The sequence below is a fragment of the Dendrobates tinctorius genome, unplaced genomic scaffold, assembly GCF_039654945.1.
Source record: "Dendrobates tinctorius isolate UK_male_01 unplaced genomic scaffold, ASM3965494v1 ptg000028l, whole genome shotgun sequence".
NCBI lineage: Eukaryota > Metazoa > Chordata > Amphibia > Anura > Dendrobatidae > Dendrobates > Dendrobates tinctorius.
Genome location: NW_027361696.1, coordinates 33,022,173 through 33,032,761, shown reverse-complemented (window position 1 = coordinate 33,032,761; position 10,589 = coordinate 33,022,173).

Genomic DNA, 10,589 nt, shown 5'->3' with positions numbered 1-10,589 from the left:
GTATAATAGTAGTTATATTCTTGTACATAGGGGGCAGTATTATAGTAGTTATATTCTTGTACATAGGGGCAGTATTATAGTAGCTATATTCTTGTACATAGGGGCAGTATTATAGTAGTTATATTCTTGTACATAGGGGGCAGTATTATAGTAGTTATATTCTTGTATAGCATCACGGTACACACTTGCGGCCAGTCATCATCCGGAAAGAATATCCCACATTCTGGAAACATACACGAACACTACGGTTCCTCTTTTGCCACACCGGCCCCTTTCTGGACCACCCTAACTTGGGTCATCACCCCCCTCTGGGACTCCACCCCCTTTTGGGCTACCACCCTGATTTGTGTCACCGGCCCCCTCTGGGACTCCACCTCTTTTTGGGTTACCACCCCAATTTGGGACTCCACCCCCTTTTGGGCTACCACCCCGATTTGGGCAACTGCCCCCTTTCGGGATTTCCCCATGTCCGTTATACCGGTCTTCTCAGACAACAGTTCACACCACAGTTTAGGTCTCTTACGATACCACACAAATCCTTGTTGGCACCACCACAGCTCCTGCTGTCACCGATCTTCGACACCACCGGCTGCCGTTCACACACAGCTGATGGTGTCACCTTCGTAACCCTGCCGAGTTACCGGAAGCCACTTGTCCCCTTCGTAACCCCGCCGAGTTACAGGAAGCCGCTTGTCACCTTCTTGACTTCCACTGAGCCACCGCAGGCTGAGTTGAAAGAAAAAAAAACACACCACACAAAACTCACGTGTCCTGTCTGTGTGCTATTCAGGACGTTCCGTCTTCGCCTGAGACCGTCCAACACACAGGGCGCACCGGATGATATTCAGGGAGCCGACCCTCCTCCCAGGGTTTCCCAACACACCGGCCTCACCAGGTCCAGGGGCTCAGCAGGTGCTCTTCAGGACATCCGCCTCCGCCTGAGACTGCCCAACCCTCACGCCTTACCAGGTCCAAGGTCATACCACGTGCTCCAAGGATCCGATTCTTCTCCCAGAACCTCCCAACACTGACCCTCCAGGACCTTGCTCACTGAACCAGGTCAGTACAACACGAACACCTGTCCGTTACCTGTGTCAGCCACACAGGTCCTCTGGTACCTCTTATCCACAGAGGCACCCTAGCAATCACCAGTCTCTTTCTCTGACCCCAGTCAGCATTTCACACGGCTTTCACGACCGTCACCAGCTGGCCGCGCAGGTTCTCGGACCCCTCTACCGCAGAGGTATCCTATAAGTCTTTTCCACTGACCGGCTCAGCGTTGCAAGCACTGCACCATGTGTCTTTGGAAACCGTTGCCCTTAGCAACTGAAATTTTGCAGTCCTCTTCCGTTGCTCCTAGCAACAAGGCTGCAACACTGCCCATAGCATTCTCCACCAATTGTAAGGTAGCGCTGTTATTCAAGTAGGGGAAACTCGCTTAGCCACCACGAAACCAGATCCGGCACGGGTTTTCCATAAAACAATTATAGTCCATGCGGTTTATTCAGCATGATAAACCCACAGCAGTAACAGTTCATAGAATCAGCATAGCGTCCATGACAGAGTTCAGCTTTGTAATCCCTGTGGTCACACAGGTTATGCATACACAGGCTCTTCAGCCTCAGATATCTCACCCACGTCAGCGTTTCCTCATAGTTCCTTCATCACGCTGCAGACGTCCATTCCCTCAAGGGAATCACCAGGCACGTGCAGCCATTCAACACAGCGTTCCTTGCTGTCACAAAGACAGCCCCATCTCTCCCAGACGGGGACTTCCAAAACGGACCAACCAGGTCCCAGCATTCACCCATGTGACCTACCCTGCCACCTTATATGGTCTGTAGCCACTCCCACCGGGTCACATGGCCATGACCTCATCACAGGTCCTTGAACCATTCTCACACTCTTTACAATATCGTTTTTAACCACACCCCTGGGTGGATTTGTAGGTAACTAGTTCCGCCCAGCTACCTGGAGACTTCTCCCGGACACATTGAAACAGCACCTCAGCAGTATCACTGCTGATCAACACACACACGTCTCCATCTCAAGGCCACCCACCTTGAGAAACACAACGGTCATTCAGTATTCTTCCATTCATCCTATCTCCTAGGACATCCACACAGCGTCCCCTAGCGGACACAGTGGTCACTACACCACAATAGGGGCAGTATTATAGTATTTATATTCTTGTACATAGGGGCAGTATTATAGTAGTTATATTCTTGTATTAGGGGGCAGTATTATAGTATATTCTTGTACATAGGGGCAGTATTATAGTAGGTATATTCTTGCACATGGGGCAGTAATATAGTAGTTATATTCTTGTACATAGGGGCAGTATTATGGTAGTTATATTCTTGTACATAGGGGCAGTATTATAGTTGTATTCTTGTACATAGGGGGCAGTATTATAGTAGTTATATTATTGTACATACAAGCAGTACTATAGTAGTTATATTCTTGTACATAGGGGCAGTATTATAGTAGTTATATTCTTGTACATAGGGGGCAGTATTGTAGTAGATATATTCTTGTACATAGGAGCAGTACTATGGTAGTTATATTCTTGTACATAGGGGGCAGTATTATGGTATATTCTTGTACATAGGAGCAGAATTATAGTAGTTATATTCTTGTACATAGGAGCAGTATTATAGTAGTTATATTCTTGTACATAGGGGCAATATTATAGTAGTTATATTCTTGTACATAGGGGGAAGTATAGTAGTTATATTCTTGTACATAGGGGCAGTATTATAGTATATTCTTGTACATAGGAGCAGTATTATAGTAGTTATATTCTTGTACATAGGGGGCAGTATTATGGCATATTCTTGTACATAGGAGCAGAATTATAGTAGTTATATTCTTGTACATAGGAGCAGTATTATAGTAGTTATATTCTTGTACATAGGGGCAGTATTATAGTAGTTATATTCTTGTACATAGGAGCAGTATTATAGTAGTTATATTCTTGTACATAGGAGCAGTATTATAGTAGTTATATTCTTGTACATAGGGGCAGTATTATAATAGTTATATTCTTGTACATAGGGGGCAGTATTATAGTCGTTATATTCTTGTACATAGGGGCAGTATTATAGTAGTTATATTCTTGTACATAGGGGCAGTATTATAGTAGTTATATTCTTGTACATAGGGGGCAGTATTATAGTAGTTATATTCTTGTATGAGGGGGCAGTATTATAGTAGTCATATTCTTGTATGAGGGGGCAGTATTATAGTAGTTATATTCTTGTACATAGGGGAGAATTATAGTAGTTATATTCTTGTACATACCAGCAGTATTATAGTAGTTATATTCTTGTACATAGGGGCAGTATTATAGTAGTTATATTCTTGTACATAGGGGGCAGTATTATAGTAGTTATATTCTTGTATGAGGGGGCAGTATTATAGTAGTCATATTCTTGTATGAGGGGGCAGTATTATAGTAGTTATATTCTTGTACATAGGGGAGAATTATAGTAGTTATATTCTTGTACATACCAGCAGTATTATAGTAGTTATATTCTTGTACATACCAGCAGTATTATAGTAGTTATATTCTTGTACATAGGAGCAGTATTATAGTATATTCTTGCATATAGGGCCAGTATTATAGTAGTTATATTCTTGTGCAGAGAGGCAGTATTATAGTATATTCTTGCACATAGGGGCAGTATTATAGTAGTTATATTCTTGTTCATAGGAGCAGTATTATAGTAGTTATATTCTTCAATCGTCTCCCTTGTGGCTCACTGACTCTAACCTGGTATTTATTAGGATTTACATGTTTATATCCTTGGAAGTACTATATGGCCACTATGTACATTCTCTAGAGAGTGCTACCTGGGCGACACTATGATTATTATTAATATTTTCTATATATTATGCTACTATATTTGAGGGAATATTTAATGTGAATCATTTAGTCTAAGTGGTGATTTATCACTTTTGGATTGTAAGAAAGACCACTTTGGTGTGTATCACCTTTTACCTGCTGCTATAATTGCAATCAATAAAATATTTATATACCTTGAAACTATTTTTGACTTGATGATCGTTTCTTTCCTCTTTTGGTTGTTGTTCTTAGTTATATTCTTGTACATAGGGGCATTATTATAGTAGTTATATTCTTGTACATAGGGGGCAGTATTATGGTATATTCTTGTACATAGGAGCAGAATTATAGTAGTTATATTCTTGTACATAGGAGCAGTATTATAGTAGTTATATTCTTGTACATAGGGGCAGTATTATAGTAGTTATATTCTTGTACATAGGTGGAAGTATTATAGTAGTTATATTCTTGTACATAAGAGCAGTATTATAGTAGTTATATTCTTGTACATAGGGGCAGTATTATAGTAGTTATATTCTTGTACATAGGGGGCAGTATTATATTAGTTATATCTTGTACGTAGGAACAGTATTATAGAAGTTATATTCTTGTACATAGGGGGCAGTATTATAGTAGTTATATTCTTGTATGAGGGGGCAGTATTATAGTAGTTATATTCTTGTACATAGGGGCAGTATTATAGTAGTTATATTCTTGTACATAGGGGAGAATTATAGTAGTTATATTCTTGTACATACCAGCAGTATTATAGTAGTTATATTCTTGTACATAGGAGCAGTATTATAGTATATTCTTGCATATAGGGCCAGTATTAGTTATATTCTTGTGCAGAGATGCAGTATTATAGTATATTCTTGCACATAGTGGCAGTATTATAGTAGTTATATTCTTGTACATAGAGGCAGTATTATAGTATATTCTTGTACATAGGAGCAGTATTATAGTAGTTATATTCTTGTACATAGGGGCAGTATTATAGTATATTCTTGTACATAGGAGCAGTATTATAGCAGTTATATTCTTGCATATACAAGCAGTATTATAGTAGTTATATTGTTGTACATAGGGGCAGTATTATAGTAGTTATATTCTTGTACATACAAGCAGTGTTATAGTAGTTATATTCTTGTACCTTGTACATAGAGGCAGTATTATAGTATATTCTTGAACATAGGGGCAGTATTATAGTAGTTATATTCTTGTACATAGAGGCAGTATTATAGTATATTCTTGCACATAGGGGCACTATTATAGTAGTTATATTCTTGTACATAGAGGCAGTATTATAGTATATTCTTGTACATAGGAGCAGTATTGTAGTTATATTCTTGTACATAGGGGAAGTATTATAGTATATTCTTGTACATAGGAGCAGTATTATAGTAGTTATATTCTTGCATATACAAGCAGTATTATAGTAGTTATATTCTTGTACATAGGGGCAGTATTATAGTAGTTATATTCTTGTACATACAAGCAGTGTTATAGTAGTTATATTCTTGTACATAGAGGCAGTATTATAGTATATTCTTGCACATAAGGGCAGTATTATAGTAGTTATATTCTTGCACATAGGGGCAGTATTATAGTAGTTATATTCTTGTGCATAGAGGCAGTATTATAGTATATTCTTGTACATAGGAGCAGTATTATAGTAGTTATATTCTTGTACATAGGGGGCAGTATTATAGTAGTTATATTCTTGCACATAGGGGCAGTATTATAGTAGTTATATTCTTGTACATAGGGGACAGTATTATAGTAGCTATATTCTTGCACATAGGGGCAGTATTATAGTAGTTATATTTTTGCACATAGGGGCAGTATTATAGTAGTTATATTCTTGTACATAGGAGCAGTATTATAGTAGTTATATTCTTGTACATAGGGGCAGTATTATAGTAGTTATATTCTTGTATAAGGGGCAGTATTATAGTAGTTATATTCTTGTATAAGGGGCAGTATTATAGTATATTCTTGCACATAGGGGCAGTATTATAGTAGTTATATTCTTGTACATAGGGGCAGTATTATAGTAATTATATTATTGTACATAGGGGCAGTATTATAGTATATTCTTGCACATAGGAGCAGTATTATAGTAGTTATATTCTTGTACATAGGGGCAGTATTATAGTTATATTCTTGCACATAGGGGCAGTATTATAGTAGTTTTATTCTTGCACATAGGGGACAGTATTATAGTAGTTATATTCTTGCACATAGGGGCAGTATTATAGTAGTTATATTCTTGCACATAGGGGCAGTATTATAGTAGTTATATTCTTGTATGAGGGGCAGTATTATAGTAGTTATATTCTTGTACATATGAGCAGTATTATAGTAATTATATTATTGTACATAGGGGCAGTATTATAGTAGCTATATTCTTGCACATAGGAGCAGTATTATAGTAGTTATATTCTTGCACATAGGGGCAGTATTATAGTAGTTATATTCTTGCATATACAAACAGTATTATAGTAGTTATATTCTTGTACATAGGGGCAGTATTATAGTAGTTATATTCTTGTACATACAAGCAGTGTTATAGTAGTTATATTCTTGTACATAGAGGCAGTATTATAGTATATTCTTGCACATAGGGGCAGTATTATAGTAGTTATATTCTTGTACATAGAGGCAGTATTATAGTATATTCTTGTACATAGGAGAAGTATTGTAGTTATATTCTTGTACATAGGGGAAGTATTATAGTATATTCTTGTACATAGGAGCAGTATTATAGTAGTTATATTCTTGCATATACAAGCAGTATTATAGTAGTTATATTCTTGTACATAGGGGCAGTATTATAGTAGTTATATTCTTGTACATACAAGCAGTGTTATAGTAGTTATATTCTTGTACATAGAGGCAGTATTATAGTATATTCTTGCACATAGGGGCAGTATTATAGTAATTATATTCTTGCACATAGGGGCAGTATTATAGTAGTTATATTCTTGTGCATAGAGGCAGTATTATAGTAGTTATATTCTTGTACATAGAGGGCAGTATTATAGTAGATATATTCTTGCACATAGGGGCAGTATTATAGTAGTTATATTCTTGCACATAGGGGGCAGTATTATGGTAGTTATATTCTTGCACATAGGGGCAGTATTATAGTAGTTATATTCTTGTACATAGGGGGCAGTATTATAGTAGCTATATTCTTGCACATAGGGGCAGTATTATAGTAGTTATATTCTTGCACATAGGGGCAGTATTATAGCAGTTATATTCTTGTACATAGGAGCAGTATTATAGTAGTTATATTCTTGTACATAGGGGCAGTATTATAGTAGTTATATTCTTGTATAAGGGGCAGTATTATAGTAGTTATATTCTTGTACATACAAGCAGTGTTATAGTAGTTATATTCTTGTACATAGAGGCAGTATTATAGTATATTCTTGCACATAGTGGCAGTATTATAGTAGTTATATTCTTGCACATAGGGGCAGTATTATAGTAGTTATATTCTTGTGCATAGAGGCAGTATTATAGTAGTTATATTCTTGTACATAGAGGGCAGTATTATAGTAGCTATATTCTTGCACATAGGGGCAGTATTATAGTATATTCTTGCACATAGGGGCAGTATTATAGTAGTTATATTCTTGCACATAGGGGGCAGTATTATAGTAGTTATATTCTTGTGCATAGAGGCAGTATTATAGTATATTCTTGCACATAGGGGCAGTATTATAGTAGTTATATTCTTGTACATAGGGGCAGTATTATAGTAATTATATTATTGTACATAGGGGCAGTATTATAGTATATTCTTGCACATAGGAGCAGTATTATAGTAGTTATATTCTTGTACATAGGGCCAGTATTATAGTTATATTCTTGCACATAGGGGCAGTATTATAGTAGTTATATTCTTGCACATAGGGGGCAGTATTATAGTAGTTATATTCTTGCACATAGGGGCAGTATTATAGTAGTTATATTCTTGCACATAGGGGCAGTATTATAGTAGTTATATTCTTGTACATAGGGGCAGTATTATAGTAGTTATATTCTTGTATAAGGGGCAGTATTATAGTAGTTATATTCTTGTACATATGAGCAGTATTATAGTAATTATATTATTGTACATAGGGGCAGTATTATAGTAGCTATATTCTTGCACATAGGAGCAGTATTATAGTAGTTATATTCTTGCACATAGGGGCAGTATTATAGTAGTTATATTCTTGCACATAGGGGCAGTATTATAGTAGTTATATTCTTGTACATAGGGGGCAGTATTATAGTAGTTATATTCTTGCACATAGGGACAGTATTATAGTAGTTATATTCTTGCACATAGGGGCAGTATTATAGTAGTTATATTCTTGCACATAGGGGCAGTATTATAGTAGTTATATTCTTGTACATAGGGGGCAGTATTATAGAAGTTATATTCTTGGGCATAGAGGCAGTATTATAGTATATTCTTGCACATAGGGGCAGTATTATAGTAGTTATATTCTTGTACATGGGGCAGTATTATAGTATATTCTTGCACATAGGGGCAGTATTATAGTAGTTATATTCTTGTACATAGAGGCAGTATTATAGTATATTCTTGTACATAGGAGCAGTATTGTAGTTATATTCTTGTACATAGGGGAAGTATTATAGTATATTCTTGTACATAGGAGCAGTATTATAGTAGTTATATTCTTGCATATACAAGCAGTATTATAGTAGTTATATTCTTGTACATAGGGGCAGTATTATAGTAGTTATATTCTTGTACATACAAGCAGTGTTATAGTAGTTATATTCTTGTACATAGAGGCAGTATTATAGTATATTCTTGCACATAGGGGCAGTATTATAGTAGTTATATTCTTGCACATAGGAGCAGTATTATAGTAGTTATATTCTTGTACATAGGGGCAGTATTATAGTTATATTCTTGCACATAGGGGCAGTATTATAGTAGTTTTATTCTTGCACATAGGGGGCAGTATTATAGTAGTTATATTCTTGCACATAGGGGCAGTATTATAGTAGTTATATTCTTGCACATAGGGGCAGTATTATAGTAGTTATATTCTTGTACATAGGGGCAGTATTATAGTAGTTGTATTCTTGTATAAGGGGCAGTATTATAGTAGTTATATTCTTGTACATATGAGCAGTATTATAGTAATTATATTATTGTACATAGGGGCAGTATTATAGTAGCTATATTCTTGCACATAGGAGCAGTATTATAGTAGTTATATTCTTGCACATAGGGGCAGTATTATAGTAGTTATATTCTTGCATATACAAACAGTATTATAGTAGTTATAATCTTGTACATAGGGGCAGTATTATAGTAGTTATATTCTTGTACATACAAGCAGTGTTATAGTAGTTATATTCTTGCACATAGAGGCAGTATTATAGTATATTCTTGCACATAGGGGCAGTATTATAGTAGTTATATTCTTGTACATAGAGGCAGTATTATAGTATATTCTTGTACATAGGAGCAGTATTGTAGTTATATTCTTGTACATAGGGGAAGTATTATAGTATATTCTTGTACATAGGAGCAGTATTATAGTAGTTATATTCTTGCATATACAAGCAGTATTATAGTAGTTATATTCTTGTACATAGGGGCAGTATTATAGTAGTTATATTCTTGTACATACAAGCAGTGTTATAGTAGTTATATTCTTGTACATACAGGCAGTATTATAGTAGATTCTTGCACATAGGGGCAGTATTATAGTAGTTATATTCTTGCACATAGGGGCAGTATTATAGTAGTTATATTCTTGTGCATAGAGGCAGTATTATAGTATATTCTTGTACATAGGAGCAGTATTATAGTAGTTATATTCTTGTACATAGGGGGCAGTGTTATAGTAGTTATATTCTTGCACATAGGGGCAGTATTATAGTAGTTATATTCTTGTACATAGGGGGCAGTATTATAGTAGCTATATTCTTGCACATAGGGGCAGTATTATAGTAGTTATATTCTTGCACATAGGGGCAGTATTATAGTAGTTATATTCTTGTACATAGGACCAGTATTATAGTAGTTATATTCTTGTACATAGGGGCAGTATTATAGTAGTTATATTCTTGTATAAGGGGCAGTATTATAGTAGTTATATTCTTGTACATATGAGCAGTATTATAGTAGTTATATTCTTGTACATAGGGGCAGTATTATAGTAGTTATATTCTTGTACATATGAGCAGTATTATAGTAGTTATATTCTTGCACATAGGGGGCAGTATTATAGTAGTTATATTCTTGTGCATAGAGGCAGTATTATAGTATATTCTTGCACATAGGGGCAGTATTATAGTAGTTATATTCTTGTACATAGGGGAAGTATTATAGTAATTATATTATTGTACATAGGGGCAGTATTATAGTATATTCTTGAACATAGGAGCAGTATTCTAGTAGTTATATTCTTGTACATAGGGGCAGTATTATTGTTATATTCTTGCACATAGGGGCAGTATTATATTAGTTATTTTCTTGCACATAGGGGGCAGTATTATAGTAGTTATATTCTTGCACATAGGGGCAGTATTATAGTAGTTATATTCTTGCACATAGGGGCAGTATTATAGTAGTTACATTCTTGTACATAGGGGCAGTATTATAGTAGTTATATTCTTGTATAAGGGGCAGTATTATAGTAGTTATATTCTTGTACATATGAGCAGTATTATAGTAATTATATTATTGTACATAGGG